The following is a 20,031-nucleotide window of genomic DNA, read 5'->3' as shown; positions in this document are numbered from 1 at the left end:
TAGTAGTAGTAGTAGTAGTAGTAGTAGTAGTAGTAGTAGTAGTAGTAACAGTATAGCGGGTTCAAGGCAGACGTCAAGAGCGGCGAATTCGTGTAATGCGCGTAGAGCAGGCAGCTACGCAATGTTTGTACGCAACGATGAGGTGAAAAGGGTAAACGGTGTAGTGTCGAATACCGAGCCAGCAGGTCCTTTGGGAAGAATTACTGAGATATATATATATATATATATATATATATATATATACATACATATATAGTCATTAAACGGAAAACCCACGGATAAACATATACCTGGCACATCCGTTATCGTTGGGTGCAGCCAAGCACATCGGTGTGAGCATGCAGGTTTATGCCGACGTTGTGATTGGACAAAAGCCCGAGGACGTGAACAGTGATTATGATGAAGGTTTAAAGAATTCGCTCTCTAAAAAAATCAATTATACCCGAAAATGCTGAGTGATTAGGATTCGAATTTGTACAAAATGAACGAGAGTATTTTATGTATTATATAAAATTATAAGATACAATTATTGTTCTATTATGAGTTGGCATATTTTCAATGTCCATTTCGTTTAGGTATTCAAGTGTTTCGCTTAGAGTTCGTTTTATGCCAAGACATATTTTTAACGTGTAAATAGTAAGAGCACATAAATTACATTTTTTTTCTTAGTTCGCATCGATTGTTCTTGTGTATGTAGTTGTTAGGCATATGGAAAACCGAGAGCACTCGAAACCGTTTATTTACTTTTAGGCGGAACGAAAGCAAATTTAGTTTTTTAACAAATAAAGTCGTATAATGGTAAACGCATATTTTCTTTAATACCTGCGTACAGTTGTTTTCGGGTTTTCGTATATATACGAATATTGTTTTACCCGAATGGAATGTGTTTTATTTGAAACAGCCAAATGCTTATCGATCGTATATTTAATGTTATGCAAATAATAGAAAATAAATTATTATTTCAGTGCTTACTCTTATAACCAGGTGTCTGTATCAGGTTTTAAACATCTTAAATTCCGCTTAATATGGAAACGTTAAGACAAGTTATATTTGCGCATATTAAATGTTTCTTCGTTAAAACCGAAATAAATGTAAATACATATGAATTTTCAATTTTAAAAAGTATTATTCATCCTAAACTTTAAAAATATTTCTAATTCAAATACAAAAATTTAAATAATCTTTCATCGTGTACTCATTTAAATTTGATATCGTGTCTATTCTTACCACCAACTTGACTGACAATCAGTGATAGATAATCTGCTCGTTACCCATTTTCTGTCCTAAATTTTCGGCATTTCAAAGTGGGCTTCGTTCAAAGCCCTCGTTAACTCTGGGATATTACCTTTTTTACGATTTTTAACGCTTGTTTGATTTGAATGGAAATGTCCACGTTAAATATGTTTTTTTTTAAGATGTTTTGTGCTCATTGAATTCGTAACACCATATGATTTTTTAACAGTTCGACGTTGTGAAGCAACTAAGCAGGAAGTTTAACTTTGTAAGAAATCGTGTTTTCTTTTCCTCTAAAGGGAAAATCATTTCGAGGAATATTTTACAGCTTATTTTAATTTTGATTTAATTAAAACTGCTCCTTATACACCCAATCGATTGCCCATACCGATTGATATTTTTTAGCCTAACGTTCATTAAGCAAATTAGAAGTAGACAATTATGCCAATACATGTGTCAGATGCTTATATCAAGCAAAATCTTATATCGATGTCAATATATTAATACATATACAATAAATATCGTTGTACATGTCCATACACAGCTTACGCTCGGACACAGTGCACCTATGTATGTGTACGTACATGCGCTTTTCATCGGACTTGTGGGTTTGATTCAATTAGGTTGCTGTGTACAAACAGCAGCGCGCGGACGGAATTTTCACGGGGAAACGTCGTCAACCAATACGAGCGCAGTATTATACCGACGGAAAAAAACACCGGGTGAATAGAATACGTTTCCGTTTCACGTGGTCTTCGGCTACGTGTAAAACAATAACAATAATTGCAATAATAATTGACGTTTACCAAAAATACGACGATGGCCTTTATTTATTTTCCGGCGCAGTAATCTAATTGAAAAATGCGTTCACACGTTCAATCGCACTCGAGTGTTTGCGCGCGCATTGCAAATTGTTCGCGAAAATGTTTACCGTGCGCGACGCACTGGATCGGATGTACATGTACGCGCATGTATTCATGTATGTGTGGTGCGCAGTGTTCGCACACTTCACTGGTCGGTTAACCGCCGTTAGAATGGTAAATGGTAAAACGTTTTTCCGAAACTATGTCACCGCGACGTTACCGTTACGAACCGTTGCAACACAGTAGCGTATTGACGTATTGTTACGAAACACTGCGGTGCCGCTTATTTGACTTTGCTCGGAAACAATCCTGTCGCGAAAACGCGTGCTCAGTAGCGGATTTAAGAGGAGAAGGAGACGTGCCCTAAGGTGTCAAATCGGACTTAAAGCCTCGGTTTTTTTTTCTATGTAATTTACAACGAACAAATGTCTTCGTAATTTTAAGTATCTAATATTGATAAGTTTGGAGTTTTCAAGGAAAATCTAACAATCCAGCGTATAAATGTTTTACATAATTTTGACGAACGTTTGAAAATAGCTTATCATAAAGCGAAAATTCTATGATCATATGAGTTGATACAATTTAATCATCATATGAAGAAATGAAAATGTATATAAAACCAGAGGTTGTTATACATTTTTTTTGTTAAACAACAATCTTAACGTTTACAATAATTGTGCGTTCAATAATAGGTAATTATAAAAGGTATTTTTTTTTCACATCGAACAAATATTTTGAATTTCATGATTACATGTAAAATAGACAAGGCAGTGTACTAAAGGAAACTGTTTCATACTTCGTGTCGAGTAAAATGTACTACCATCTGGAATAAAAGAAAATTGGGTGCGATTTCAAGCCCACCGTATGAATATTGACTTTTCATAAGATCAACGATTTCATCGAATTAAATACGAATCGTATTAACTTGATTTCTGCGTCTATAAAGCACTTAAAATTTAATTTGAAAAAAACAGGATACCTCAATACAAGATAAATAGAAGATTTAATTTTGCTTTTTTTCTGTATATTTGCAATACACGACTTATGTATAAGTATCTGAAGGACATAATTAGTAAAGTATGAGATAGTAAGGATAGGATGATTTGACCAAATTAATGAACCTAAAATAATAAATAAATAAGAGTTTCGATTTTTGAAAAATCATCCGTTAATAACATTCGCAGTAAAACTCTAATACTAGCTGCAGTAGATTAATGCTCCAGTCGTCACCCTCGAAAATCGAAACTTCGTTTTTGCGTTAAACGGGCACCTAAGACTTCGCAAATAAAAAACGCATATCTACATATAATTTACATGTTGAGTACCATTGTTATTATCAAAATAGTTTCATATCAGTTATTTTTATGCATGGAATTTAATTCTGCGAAATTAGCACAAAATCAACGATTTATATATATATATATTTCATTCGAGTACTACAGAGCAATATTTTAGAACAAAATCAAACTCATCAAATTATAAATTAAAATACAAATAGTGTTAAAGAAAATTATACGCAATAAAAACAAAACCTCGAATAAATGTATTATTAATAAGACAAGGAGCAATCTACTTTTTTCGTAATATATCACAAAGTCAATTATTGAAATTAACGTGAATATACGTGAAGTCCTTAGATTTAATACAAAGCTAATATAGTTTTATATGCACACAGGAATATTTTAGATTTAAGTTAATTTTTTTAAAATAAAATCCATAATATAGTTTAAAAGTTGTTTTTAAACCATTTTGTCAAACATTTTGAATACTTTGGAAGGGATAAACCGAAGTGAAATCTTTTTCACACGTATCATCGAATACTGTAAAAATTATTATTGGATTAGAAAACATTTTATATTAGAAAGGTTTATAATGTATTTTCTTTTTCTCAGCTTGAATTTCAGCATCGGGCTGGATCATAAATCGCTTGGTTACTAAACACAAGACACGCGCATTGTTTTGACGTATTCGACATCGTGTTTGAAATATTATAATATATTCGTTCTTGTATAAAATCATTTCTAGTCAAAAAATATTATAAGCAGACGTATAACATAAACATGATATTGCTACGAAACAATATGACAGTAAAATAAATTATTATTAAAAAAAATTTCGTCTTGCACGTTATAAATTTATTTTTATTGCTATATAAAAATGAATTTTACATCTTTTAATTCGAGTTTCTATTTTTTTATTTTTTTTATGGTTGATCTTGGTTTTATTTACTCGTTCACTTTGTGTTATAATTAACTTTTAGTAATTACGAAGAAAAGCCTACCTCAAGGTATGTTTTCAAATTAACGATCTTAATCCCATGGTTTATTACCTAATATAAAAATTACATAAAATTACTCTATAGTAAAATAAAAATTAAAAACTAAAAGATTCTTTTCAAATAATAAAATATATGTACATTTAATTTTATCTTCAAGTACTTTTACAGATTTTATATTGTGCCCTTAAAACTTGAAATTATAAAAGCTGCAGTTACTTATTTTACATCAACATTTCAAAACAATAATATATAATTAAAATATGTGTTTATGAACTGCATTCGCAATTTGTAGAAGAAATTAAATTTTACATTATCATTATTATTTTATGTCATTATATTATTTAATTCAAATCGTATTTTAAATATATCCAGATGATTGGTTATCAAATAAATATAAGATTAAGCTTGCTTTTTGATGTTCTCAGGAATTCTGGAAGCCCTTAATACATTTAGTTGCTCAGTTACAACACCATGGTTATACTTAATTGGTTTTTTTTCTCGTCGGTTAACAATTTACATTATTAGAATTAAAAACATTACTTAGTTGAAACTCCTAAAGGATATTATATTATATCACCAAACTAGATTATTATTTCACAGATTTATACATTGCCATATTATGTTATTTATTTATTTAAATGGACTGAAATCCCAAGCAAAATAAATATTGGACGCACAAAGTAAGAATTTTGATAACAGACAAGATAATAAATAATAATAAGTACAAAAATATAATGATCGATTACAAATATATTTGAAGAACTTAAAATTTTTATCAATACTCTATAAGGTTAATAATAATAAATAAATCAGTTTTGATTTCTTTGGAATTGGAGTAAAAAAGTTTACGAAAACGAACGAAATTCAATGAAAATGGGAAACGTAAAAGTTTAAATGATTTAAGTAGTACAGGATCATTAATTATATATCCATTGACTGAACATTATTTATTTAATGACTTCAAATCGTTAAATTTCTTTTATCATCTAGACTTCTCATATTTAATGCGGCTTACACCGTAAACGAGGTAGACGTCAAATTCCGAAATTCTACGATACAAAGCGAAGGAAAAGATTTTGTATAGCATCGAAACTTAATATGTATGAACATATTGACTTATGTAGTTACCAAACTTTTGAATCATGGTCTACGGATTGGATTAAGTGAAAAAATACAATATTTTCAAGGCAAGGGGGTTTGTAAAATCTTCACAAGCCGTACAAATAATACCTGAAATCAATGACAATAATTGCATGGTTAAATTGCATACAAAAGTAATAACCTATCCGTCACTATGAACTTTTTAACTAATATAACTTTTCCTATTTTTTTTTTTAATTTATATATTTTAGTTTTGTATTAATTGAATCGATTATTTAAAAAAATAACCTTTGTATCGTGTAATTCGTATTACCTTTATGTTTTAATTTAATTTTTAAATTTTCTTTTAGGACATTAGTGTTTTTCAAATGAAAATATTTACGCAAACGATAATATCCTATATGACCGCTGTAGAATGGTCACTATCGTCTACGTGCTGGTGAAGACTAAAAAAAAATTGTCATTATTTGTTATTGATATGCTGCTGTTGGGTAACATTTTTTTGTCTCGATGTAATAATAATTAGTCAAACCATGAATCGTGAAATATTCATAATAATTAGCTGTACAAAACAATAAATTAATAATTATAACTAATTATAAACGAAACCATTACGTGGTTAGTGCTTCGCCCGATCTGCATGAAGCGAATTAGGAGGCAGTGGACTCACTAAACAATGTACAAATCATGAGGATTACCAATAGTATTTTCCACCATAAAATATAATAATATTTTATTTTACTCTATTATATATTATATAATAATAAATCCTGAAATAGTCAGCTTATTATTCACGAAACGATGATTTCCATAATAAGAACGTTTTAAGCTACGTTATATATTTTACTTTATATTTGTAATATTATTACTTTAACTTACTTTACTTTGACTAATAAACGTCAAATATCAATATTAAAAACTGTATGAAATGTAATACATATATATATATATATATATATATATATATATATTATGCTTTTTTTGTGAATTTTCTCGTTTGTTATTTAATAATTGAATCGTTCATTTCAAAAATAATATAAGTTATATAATTAAAACTTTACACTAACAAAAAATATTTTAATAACATCGGATATTTAAATTTAATTTCAAATATTTTGAAATTAATTTTAAGGTCCTGTGATATTTATTTTTTATAGTTTGATATATTTTATCTTAGATTTTAATTCTTTAAAATAATATACATATTTTATGACTTTAAGATATAAAAACAGTTTTTTATGTTTTTATAGCAAACATCAGTAGTTTTTAAACTAATTTTTACTAAATATATTTGAATAACGAGTGTATATATTACCATATAACGGGTGCAGTAAAATAATGGTATTACTCCATTTAGTAGGTACGGTTTTTTTTAAATAGTTCTTTCACTAAAACTATTTTAATATTTAATTAAAACTTATAATTATATTAACAGATTTTTAAAATAATTACATTTTACAATGATATGGGGTACATAACGTGCTTAATCATTTCTTTCAAATGTTATATGAGTAAGAGTTCAAACATTTTGTTTTTGCTTTGAAGAAAAAATGTTATAAATGGACTATTACTTTTTATCCTTTGTTACCTGAATATATTTTGATTAAGTTTATTTTTTGGAAAAAGTAAAATTCAGTACATTTTCCTATGTTCAATGTTATGATGAAATGTAAAAATGTTGCACAATGATAGGGTTTTTGTCTACCGAAATCGCGCACAAATCTTATTTTTTACGGGAAACGATGGCAAGCGGCTTGTTTAGCAAACAACACTTGAACGCAACCATGTCACTACATATATATATATATATATATATATACGAGATATATACGAGTATATACGTCGCGATCAAAGGTTCATGCTGGTGGTGATAGCACGAATAGCGGTGTACTTGATACAAATGTATAGATTAGGTTTTCCAAGGAGAACAATATTATGTTTTCACGCAAGCAAAACATATATAGTTAATATGAACTCGTAAATCTTTTGCTGCTACACTGATTTTTTTTTTCGTACTGGTAGGTGTAACAACTACAAACTGCTGTACACATACAAGCGAATCACGAATGTAGATTTAATACGTTGAACCAACCTTGAGGATCTGGTGGGACCACAAAATATCACTCTTGATGTCACAAAAGTCAAAATATACACTAATACCGTCCCGTAACGTCGTACAAACAGCGAAAGATATTACGACCTTAATTTCCCCCCTTATTTTTTGCTCTAATTTTCTCTTTCTCTCTCTCTCTTTTACTTTTTCGTAATATTATCTTGGCTTGAGTAAAAAACGATATCTAAAGCCCGTTTTCGATGTATCTCTCGAGTAAATAACTTGCTACTGTCAAATCCACGCAGATTTGACATTTCTACGAGACTCGAATCAATCATACTTTCATAACATCATGGATGGTTTTTCCTTTTCGATAAGTCCAAATTTTTCGAAAAACTTATACACCAAGTTAACACGGAAGCATTAGACGTCGGCATAGGGTGAACATAAAAGGCGCCACCAACCGTTACTTTTTTCACAATAATAACATATCGTCCATTGCATATTTCGACCCCCATATACGTAATACATCATTTTGCGTAAATCTACAATGAATTTGTTTCCAAAAATAGGGTACGGTGGTTACGTTTGCGCTCGAGCTGTTATTAGAATGTCGTTCACCGTAACAAAAACATTCAGTGAGGCTTAAACTTTGTCACGCAATCCATTGTAATGTTATTCGTAAAAGAAACGGAAAACAAAAACATATTCGTAAGTCCAGGGTAAATATATGTTTTGCAACGGCCACATGTGCAAAGGCCGTACGATTTTTTTTTTTATCCGATTCGAATAGGTGTACAGTACGTTCATGATCCGCGATTGGTAGGGGCCGGCGGCGGTCGGTGATTTGATTGATGAATTATCGAGTGCTCTTTCGCGTGTGTCTGAACAATGAAAATAAAACATTCTCCGGTGCAATATACATTCAAACGTATGGTATTTCCTAAGCTGAGTGAAAAAAAATTATTAATCAAATATGTCATGTCCTTTCGTGTTTCCAATAGCGATTAAATAAAAATCGACCTAATGACATGCTTAATGCCTATAGCCAAATAAGATAAACCTTTTTGGTTTGAGTTATTTTGTAATTTTGTGTTTAATTCAACATTGTTATTATTTTTATTATAAGTATTATTTATAATACGTGAGATGAACAGACTAATGTTTAGATGGTTAATCATTTTTTGGCTATTAAAATATATTCATAAATTAATTGGTTTTTAATATTGTATTTTCGCAGTTATGACTCGGCTATTGGTACGTCTATTTTATAAATATATAAAAGCAAATATTAGTTGTTCCTCATGTATTCCTACACTATCCATCTGATGGCTTTGAAATTTTGAATATTATCGAGTACACTTCCGTGGATGTTATTTATTTATTATTTGCGGCAAAATCTACCTTCTCCGTTGCGCGTTATTAGGATATAGAAAATTCAAACGTAGTAGGTGACGGTTATCAGTGTTTCTAATCAAATTAAATCGTTAACAATTATGTCCCCCAAATTTTAGTGAATTGGTCAATCTACATCTCAAGCATGAAAGAAAAATGCATTGCGAGTTTCTGAAACAGACAAGCAGATGGCAAATAGATTAAAATATGTTCGAATACAAACTGCTTGAGCACGTCCTTCTCAAACGAACGAGCAGCGAGAATCAAGATTGTAAGCCGAACAATGTGTATTGCATTTTAGAATTTCATTGAATTTCTTTCTGCGGCAACGCATAACGGGCCGGCTAGTTTTAAATAAATTACAACAATATCCATATCAAATCGAATTACTTTTAAACATATTTATTAGATTGAAAATATATCCTAGTGATAGAACGCTGTATACGATTGCATATATATTATATCAGCCTGTGGTTGTGCAGTATGACAATTATATATAATATTGAAAACAAAAATTATTTCATAAATTAGATACATAATTTTCCTAAGTTTAAAACATTAGTTTTTATTGTTCCACTAATAATAACTTCTAATTACTAGAGGGTGTAATTATCGAATACGTGAAAAAACAAAGCAAACGCTCGTCCTTCCACAATAATGAGACTCATTCAATCGTTATACACATATTGCTACAGTTGATGATTATTGTTTTTGTCCATAAGCAACGTCTACAATAATACTATATTTGTGCGTTCGTCCTGCCATAACATTATGTTATAGCAGTTGCTTCGTTTTTGAAACAATGTTCTTCATTGGCCATTTTTATTTCAGTATCATTATGTAATTTATGACATTGCAACGTGTGCGCAAACACACACATGACACATCATATACACGGTACAGGGATGACTCACGCGAGTACATGAAAAACATTTTTGGCTCTTTCCTCCAACTCGTCCTTTCCGTTGAGTTTCCGAAATACGAGACGCGACTCATATCCGTTTCGAGTACCATCATGCTCCCTGAAAGGGATTTAATGCTTAACTTTAACCACTATTATTTTGATTTAACACTGGGAAACAGAATTTTATCGACAAACGAATGCGTTATCTATTTTTATAATATGTAAGTATAAAAAAAAATTAGTGAAAGAGATAATTATGAAGATCAGTCGATAATAATCATAAACATTAATCGTAATGTATCAAATGTTCTGGTAATAAACTGTGGATATACTTTGGTATTGAACATTTTTCACTATAACGCATTTTTAATTATATTTAAGAAAAACTTCATCTTGGTTAAAAATATTTAAAATGTTAGTTACTCGCCTTTTCGTATCATACGAAAAGAGTATTTCAAGAACCAATGCAATAATTATATAGTTAAATTTAATTTATATTTAAATTATAAGCAGTTATAATAATAATAATAATAATAGAAAGTTGTTTTTACATTTTAAACTTTAATACTTCCCTAATGGCTCTGAATATGGAAATATACTTAGATAAAAGATCATAAGAATGATCTATTAATCGACGTCAGCATAAGCGTGTACACATTTCCCAATCAAATACAGCACTAAAGAACACTTTCAGCAATTTTTTTTTGCCAATAGATACATTGTACATTAAATGTAAAATTGTTTCAAAGTTGTTAATTGATAATCATATCATGAATACGCAGAAAAACTAAAAAAATTTTGCGTTTGCAACTAACTTAAAAGTGTATATATATACGTTTTTGAAAAATCTGGCATCTCAGAAAAATCAAATGAAGCCTAAGCTGCATGTGCTGTACCCGTGCTCGAAAAAATTTAATATGATTTTTTTATTTTCAGCAACACTTTTTACTTTTTAATATACAAATAGACAATAGAAAATTATTTGATTTCAAAACAATTTCCACCAGCAGACGAGAACCAATGTCGCGATGCCCTTTAATCTACGACCTTCTCAGGTGCAACCCCCCCCCCTTTCAGTCGGAGGCACTGAATATGTATACCAGGCTAATAATATTACGCGCATATACTTTCAGCATTGATGGTATAATTTTTTTCCAAATGAAAAAAAAAGAAACATCCGATCCGATAATAAATCATTTTTAACTCGTAAAAATACGACTTTGTGTGGGAAAAATATGAAGCATACAGAACGATCGGAAAGCCAGGTGAAAAGTGTCGATGAGAAACTCTGTATTACGCAGAGTAAGTATTATAATTTTACAAAAATGAATGGCAAAGAACGACTCATATGTGAAACCAACTAACTGACGCGGCAGTGTTAATCATATTCATTGATTCATTGAGTTAAAAACTGTCAAATTTGTATTGAATGTTTTGAATTTGTTCATCGGAAAAACAACGAGTGTGCATGACACTAAATCGAAATCCAGACAACTATAATGTAACAATTATGTAACGATTATGCGTTATATTTAATTATCTCTAAACTAAATGCAAATAGCTTTTTTTGTTTTCAAAGTAAATTGCGCGCCAGAATTTAGTTTTAAAATTTATATATTACAAACTTACAACCAATTTTCTTCTTTCCGTTCTATCAGACTTATCAAACTGTTAATACAGTAAAATACCGTTGTCAAAATACCGTTTCTTTTGTTTTTTCAATAAACATTTTTTATTGCTACTCCATTATAATTAAAGTCTTAAGTACTTAAATATTATTATCATATTTGTCAAAATTATAAGTATGTAAGTATATACAAATATTATTCAATAAAGAATTTAATGAAGCAGAAACAAATTGTGACTCTCGAATTTAATCTGAGATATTTTTTAATTTCTAATTTTCATCTAAATGTTAAGTTACGTTCATGTACCTAATATATGGAGTTAAATTCTATAGTACAATATGTGCATTACACGTATCACCACTTATAACTGTATATATCGTAAAATCCAATAAAGGCCTTAGTTTAAAATTAAAATTCTTAAATTTAACATCTGACCAAAAATAATGTTTGAAATTAACGTAAATATTCATTATATAACGTTATAAAATACTTATAAATTATTTATAACGAACATATTGTTAATATCGATTCCCGGTAACCAAAATTTTTTACAACTTAACTTCATTTACCGTAAAAATATTTTTATCAGAAAAAGCGAAATTATTTTTGCCTTTAGATGTTCATACAAAAATGTTTAATATTTTCGCAAAACATAAAGCAGAATAACTACATATATATGGTATAATATTTATGGCCATAATATAATTTTTGGTTCCTGATTTTATTTAAATGCCATTTTTGATATAAAATATTACTTAATTCAACACTAGTTCGTAAATACGAAACTAACCGATAAAAATTCATCCATTACTATAAAAGTTCTTATATGAAGCGCTGGGAGCACTTTTCACGGTTTAGCTACTTGTTATTTATACATTAGTGTCAATTGTATTATAAAATATTATTTAATATACTATTCAAGTAAACAATGATATTCTAGGTATTTTATTCATGACTTCCATTTACATGGCATGAACGATTCACTTTAATACATCGACGTTAGTAATCGAAATAAAATAATTAATTAACTTTATTTAGGTTACTTTCAAGCCTGAAACATTCAAGAACATGCACTTTTTGAACATTAATGATAATCAAATACGAAATTATTATAATAAATTAAGTGATCATCGTTTGTTGTAACCCCTGCAGTCTCATTGGTAAATATCGAAAATCATAATTATTCAAATTGTTATTAATCGGATTATAGTGTAAATATTCAATTTCGTATATTATTTAAAACAAAGATCTTATTATTTCAATACATTAAACAAATTAAATAAAATTAGTTTTTGTGTGAATTTTATGATAACTATGATATTCATACGGTTTTAAAACGTATAAAATTAATATTATTATTCCCGATTTTGTTAATATTTTAATTTTTTTTAATGTCTCATTGATCATTTAACAGAAGATTTTTCTACATTTATTTTAACACATAAAATATTACAATACTAATCAGTGCAATTTTTAATCATGTTAATGCATACTACACGATTATGGACTCAAGTTGTCGAAAACTAATAAGATGTTGTGACAATAATTTGATAATATTCTTGTATGTTTTTCAATGTTGAGTTTTATTGACAATACTTATATTTCTCTTGACGTTATTTGAATAAAAAATGAAGTCATGACATGGTTAAATGGCTTGTCACGATAAGCGTGTACCAACGTTCGATTGCGGATGAAAAAAAAAATTTATATATACATTAGAAAATATTACATTTTATTTTTTTCTGGTTCAAATACATATAAATGAAAAATTACGGTTTATAAGTTTCTTACTAATCACTGTACTCGAAACATTACGGTTTAAAATAGTTGTGTCGTACGAATTAAGCACGTGCACTGCGAGCGTTTTATGTCGCCGGTAATCGTTTCTATAAATAAAATGCATTGCGATTATGAACGTTTTTATTTTAAATTTTTCCCACAAATACAAAGACGCATATGAAGAAAACAATTATTATAAAATTCTAGGGTGCATTGACTGACGTTATAATATTTTATCAAAAACGAAAAAGTGTGTGTTTAAAAACTGAAAAGAAAATATGGGGGTGTGGAGATGATCTCTGACGATTGCTGCGTTTATGTGTTGAATTATATACTAGTTTGGTGCTAAAAACCGTAAAAAGCGTGAATTCGATTATTGATTATTAGATAAATGTTATCGAATCGTGTAAATTCGTTCAATGGCTATACTACTTGACCGCCACGTTATTCAACGGCAACTGATTACTTTTTGCGGGTTTTTTTTAAGTCTCAACTGTTCATCAGTAAGCCGCAGACATAAGTAAGATTAAAAGAAAACATTTGATGGTAAATAACGGTCATCGGTATGAACCTAAAGTTATAGTCAGTACACGTAAACGGATAGCAGTCGACTGCATAAAAATAATAAAGTTAGTCACTTAAATAATGTAATTTTTAATGATTGAAATTTTCTTAACAATAATTGTTGATAATTATTATTAAATTAATGTTCGTTTTAAAATAATACACAAGTTATTTCATGACTTTTACTTGAATGCTTAGTTTATAAGCATAACATTTTTCAGAATAATTCATCGCGCACTCTGTAGCAAATGAAAAGAATACAGTAAATATAATCATACAATATCCAGATGATTTGAAGATATATATTTTACTATTCTCTCGTATATTTGTTGCGTGAAAAATTCAAAGAACGCAAAATAAATTATTTCGAAGACGCTAAAAAAAATTATTTACGATTTAATTGAAATCACTTAATACTGTAGTAATTCTTCGTCACCACAGTAAAAACACAATCGGCTCGATTCAAGTAAAATTACGATGGGTGTCTTATAGTAAGCGCAACGTGTCGTATTATATATTATTAACTGGGACTTGAAAAAAAAATCGTCTACTTATCAATTGCAATTGCTTACACACAATAATAACGTTGCAGTGTACGTAACTTCTCGGAAATATTACCGTTATATGTTTACCCGTGATTCGCTACAACTCTAAAGCAGTTACCTACATTCACCCTTGTTAAATATCATGTATACATGTAGGCCACGTGAGATAGAGAGACGAAACTTGTACAACAAATAATATACATATTTAATAGACAGAAGATAATATTATTTTTGTGAATGTGTGCACGCGCGTTAAATCACAGTTAAATCGGATTATTTTATAATATCTAGAAGTACGCTCACAAGAGGTTTGTCAGATTAAGACACCATGCGAAAATAGAACCAATTAAAATTACACGTGAGACGTGCACAGATACGCAACTTTCGACTGTATGGGTGAAACAAACGAATTGGTCATTTCACAATCAAAATGTCATAAAATTGACATTTTACACGAATCACAAATAACCACTTAATGGTTTGAGAAATTTTAAATTACTATGCTTTCACAAATTTACAAATTGATTTTCAGGACATTCGATACTAAATGTTGACGATTTTAAATAATCTACGGTTGACTATGTTTCATTAAAATTACGTAAAATGATTCGACTTTGTTTAGTAATGCTGTTTCTGAAATGATCAGTCGAAACACGATTATCGAATCGCTTGAATTTTTCGTACCGCAAAATGCAATACGTTTGGGTACCATTAATAACTAATACGGTTTAGTTTTGTACCGATGAACTGCTATAATAATACCACTTTATGATTGAAATCGTTTATGATATTATAACCACGAACCGTGATAATATTTGTTTACAGTAAACATGGCAATTTTGTACGAAAAGCAAATAAAACCATCCGAAACCGCTGGTGTGTGTTATAATATGTATAATACGGTGAACTACGCGTACTCGAACGAACCCGTGATATTGTTACGAAAACACCGATATCGAATCGATGGAGGAAAACTAACGCCGTTACGGCCGCTGATGAAGGATCAATGATGTCTCGCGTCAGAAGAGACTTTGAAGTCCATTCTTACGGTAAACATTTCTAAATACTTATCAATTAAAAACACCATTGACGTTATTTATACGAACCACGAAATAAATCCGGTATAATGTGTTATTATCCTTTTCTTTTTCTCATTATCGATGGCCACACAATAAATGAGTAGTATTAAACGGTACAATCGATCGACAGTTTCAATCGTAAAACGTAATGTTAACCGGTAGATTTCGAAGTTATCGGTCGTCATAAACGTTATCTGTTTTAAACGGAATTGAAGGCCCGGTCTCATAATTAGTGTCCCTCAAACGTTTTCTTTCGGAACACCGCAGCAAGACACTAAGTGCTAATATTATCTGCTCCAGCGCCGTGATACAGGCGAAACTGTATAGGCAAACTGGGTACACCGGTGCACGCGGTCCGAAACACCGGGTTGCAGTTGACACAACACAAAGATCAAGTCGAAGACTTCCGTTACGGTAATAATATAATAATCGTTGGAACGATGTATCGGCGGCATGACGTCGTGAAACAGCCATTAGATTTCCTCCACTACTTGAAATTTAAAAATACACGTGGTAGAAGCAAAGAAACACTCCGATGAACGGATCCCAGCACTGCGGTGACGAAAACATTTCCGGGGTGTAATTTCCACCCAAACACGAGTTCTCGATTTCGGCCAACCGTTACGGTATCGGTGACACCAAGTTATCGGTTACTAGTAGGAAAAACAAAGAGTTGGATTTCGGAACGGCCGAGGTACTTAACGGTGGCGACCGTTGTGCGTGCGTTTATCGGGCGAAGGACACTTACCTCTTGGGACGTGACCACGGGGTGGAATGACATCGGAAACACGAGAGTCGAAAAAGAGTCCAGCGTCAACCGCGAAACACTCGCACGCGCACACACACAAACACGCGCGTACTCTCGAGCGCACAGTCGCGGTCCGGCACACGCGAGTCTTCCGGTCACCACCCGGTTACCGGCGATACCCGCGGCGGGCGGTTTGTCGCGGTAGTGACGTGTGAAAAAAAGGTCAGAGGAACGGAGAAAACGACGCGATCGGTTCGCGTAGTCGACGGACGGAGCACCGGCAACGGTCAACAGCGATCGTCTGGCGTGCCCGGCACACTGGCGGCGGCGGTCGCGAGGCGACAACGAGGGTGAAGCGGGTTGTCGGCGGCGAGCGCGCACGAGGGCGCGGTGCGAGTCCTGGCGACGAAGGTCGACGACGACGGCGGCGGCGGCGGCAGCAGCGGCGGCGGCGGCCGACCTTCGCAGTCCGGATGACGCGCGCACGCACACCGTACACCGCCGTACGCCCGTTTCTGCTGTTAATTATTATCGTTTCGAGGGCGGCGCGCGACGACCCGTCCGTACGTTTGTGCGCGCCAACGTACGCGCGAGGTGTACGAATCGTGCAAATATAATAAAAGCGGTAACGCGCCGCGCCACAGAAACGGTAATCAAACGGTCGCGCCGAAAAACAGCACACACGTAATCCACGTGCGCGACGGGCGAAGCTCGACGGCGAAACAACTCGTGCGGTGCGCAATACGATCGTTGTGCCGAAGTAGCGCGCTGAAACGAAACGTCGTCGGGAACGTTAAAAACGCCACGTACGTGTTCACGCGGGGAAAACGATACAGGATATCACGGCGCAATGTCCGTTTTTTTTTTCCTTTCGTTATTTCACGCTGTTACGTAGTGCTTCTATTTTCATCAGAAATCCAATAATTCGTTTTCCGTACGGCTAACAACCAATGTTCGGAATCGAAGGAACGTGTGCGCGGTTAGGTGTACTTAATGTTAATTGCGATAAATCGGTATGGATTCGATAACCTTTTCGGCTTCAGAAACGTTATTAGGTCCATTACATTTTATTCCCTATTAGAGCATACGCGTTTAACGAAACATATTACAGTACGCGCTACGTTTTTGCAACATGTAGATTAATTGGTAGAAAAATGTAAATACGGTGATCATGGTTGGACGAATGTTTCTTCGAGTCATCTGTTCGCGTTGCCCGAGAGTGCGTTAGACTCCGGCGTAAAATGATGATGATAGTATTCAACTACAGTAAATCACGAAATCGTTTGTTGTAGGTGATGGCCGTTTCTTTAACGGTTATTGTTTGGAGATGAACGTGAAGGAGATTGTCGGTTACATACATTTGATCGGAGAGCTAAATTATTTAGTACCTACGGTACAACATTGGTTCTACAATGCGAAAATAAGACACAACTTAAACCACACAAACACGTGGAGTTAATACACTAATTATTGTGGTGACCTGCACGAAAACATAAAAATATTCTATTCCGTGCTGATTTATTGTGATGGCAAAGCTTACGTTATCTGCACCGCTATAAAACTGCAACCATTAGGTTTTTGATTGCGATACTTTAAAATGTTCATATTACGACTTGTTTTGTTATAGGATAATCTTGCAATTTTATAGAAATCCAAAAGTTATATTTCCACGCCAGTTAACGGATGAGAATTTAATATCAGGTGGTACAGATTGTATGGGGGTAGTAGTTGCGCCCCCCCTCTCCGTTGACCGTATCAAAATGTGTTACCTATTTAATTTATCTAAATTTAATATTTTGTGTTATTCAGTCAAAATCTTCATATTTTATTTTTATAATATTTATTTATAAATTGCTGTTTACAACATTATTTTTTTGACCGATTGAGCGACGACAGCTATCGACTGTCAACCGCTGCCACGCTCATAGGGTTTTATCCTAAAAATATCTAAAAAATATCTTTCATATTCGACTGTCTGAAATATTTTTATATTTATTGGTTATCCAATCATTGCAAACCGCATATGACTGACATTGTTGTGTTCACTGTTGACCATAGAATAAAAAAAATTCTGTCAACGTTTCGAAATTCGACAACCCTCAATACACACGTATTATCATTTATTATAAATACTAGTATATAATAGTTATATTTATACTATTAAATACCATTATTTATAATCAATGGTATTACGTATACCTATGACCTACCTAATATACCATTTGTTAAAGCCCGTCGCCGTTAAAAGTGACCTTGATATATATTTTTTATTAAAAAAGGGTAATTTTAATTTGTAAATAATTATATAATAAAGACATTCAATGAAGATAATGAAAAAAAAGTATTCATTATAATCAATAAGAAATGATTGCATTAAGTACTATTGCATGTATATATGTATATGTCGCATTTACCAGTAGGTTTAAAAATAATAAATATATATACACATTTACTATCCACTCTTTCCGTTAATGTACACTAGATAATCCTGTTCAAAACTACGTTTATCATATGGCCTCTGTTTTAAAATTATTCAAAAAGAAAAAAAAATCGGGACATTTTTTATGTTTACAAAGATATTGTTATCCGGAAAAAATTCCGAGTCAATCCTGTATAATATGCGATTAACGCTAATTTTTCACCAACGTGATTTCATTATATTATCCCTACAGGCATAAGAACATCTCTGATTTGGATAACGTTGGTCGGTGTACTATAACAAAAGTGAAATAATATTCCGTTGTAATGTTATATATATAATATAAAAATGATGTGATCTGGGCCATGGTCATATTGCCACCCCGAGTCGCTCCAATCGAAATAAGTTATTCAAAAATATATTTTTCTCCTTTGAAGAACGAATTTGTTTTATGTGATCTGTGAGTGCATGGATGATAACCATCCGCAATAAAATATACAGTAATATTTAATCGTAATTCAAATAAATTCTTATTTTTTTTTTCTACGTACAAATAAAAATCAAATTAAGGTTCCAATAAAATTAATTTCCCACATCTATACATAGCTAAAACTGTGTATTATTATTATTTTCCTTCATTTTCGTTTATACAACAGTAAGCAATGTTTAATACTAAAAATAAATACGAATATCAAAATTGTTCAGCGAGAATACTCCAAGCTCCGAGTTGCAAATAAAATATGACTTAAAAATTAAATTTCGCCACGTGGTTGAATATTAGTTTAAAAAGAATTTAATTGTCAAATAAATCATTGACTGTAATAATATAAATACATGTACAGTAATATTTAAAAAAAATTTAATTATATTAATATAAAATAATAATGTTCGTAAAAAAAAAAAAAAAAATCGCATAATAGTAATTAGATATTATGTACAGTACGTGTAGAGTAAGAAAAAATAAAAAAATAATGTTCCCGTAATGGGACGTTGTGTCTAAGGCAGAATAGAATAACAAGCTGACGCTACGAATAACACTCGTACCATCATTAAAAGTATATCCCTAAGCTCAATAAAAAGAGTTGTAAATAAAACCAACACCAATAACATGGCCCAAAAAAAAAAAAAATACAAAAAAACATTAGTGAAACGCGACGAATGTTATAAATATACACTACGACTATTATGGATCCAAAGAAGTAGTGAAGTGCAAAGAGATGAAAAAAAGAGATAAAAAATAAAAAGAATGAATGCTATAAAATCCAATCAAACCGAAAAAAAAAAATTACACATAACTTAAAATATGTTGTGTATGAAAAAACATAAATTCAACAAAGGCGTCTAGATAGAATGTTAATTCGAACAAAATAAAAAATAAAAATTCACAGATGGCTGAAAACACTAAGCATAATAATAATATTATATACTAGTACAGAAAAATA

At 31.5% G+C, this 20,031-nt stretch overlaps 1 protein-coding gene across 7 annotated transcripts in view; it reads right to left on the bottom strand.

The window, feature by feature from the left end:
• The window catches only part of LOC112680628 (amphoterin-induced protein 2), a 355,883-nt gene extending 339,371 nt beyond the window's left edge, over window positions 1-16,512 (bottom strand). For all 7 annotated transcript variants that reach the window (XM_025550788.1, XM_025550789.1, XM_025550786.1 and 4 more), the window contains exon 1: window positions 16,171-16,512. The gene's annotated coding sequence lies outside the window, so the exon portion shown is untranslated. The remainder of the gene's footprint in view (window positions 1-16,170) is intronic.
• Between the last annotated feature and the right edge of the window lie 3,519 nt (window positions 16,513-20,031).

The sequence above is a fragment of the Sipha flava genome, unplaced genomic scaffold (genome assembly GCF_003268045.1).
Source record: "Sipha flava isolate LNK unplaced genomic scaffold, YSA_version1 178_pilon_pilon, whole genome shotgun sequence".
Lineage (NCBI taxonomy): Eukaryota > Metazoa > Arthropoda > Insecta > Hemiptera > Aphididae > Sipha > Sipha flava.
This window is presented reverse-complemented; position numbering and strand designations above follow the sequence as displayed.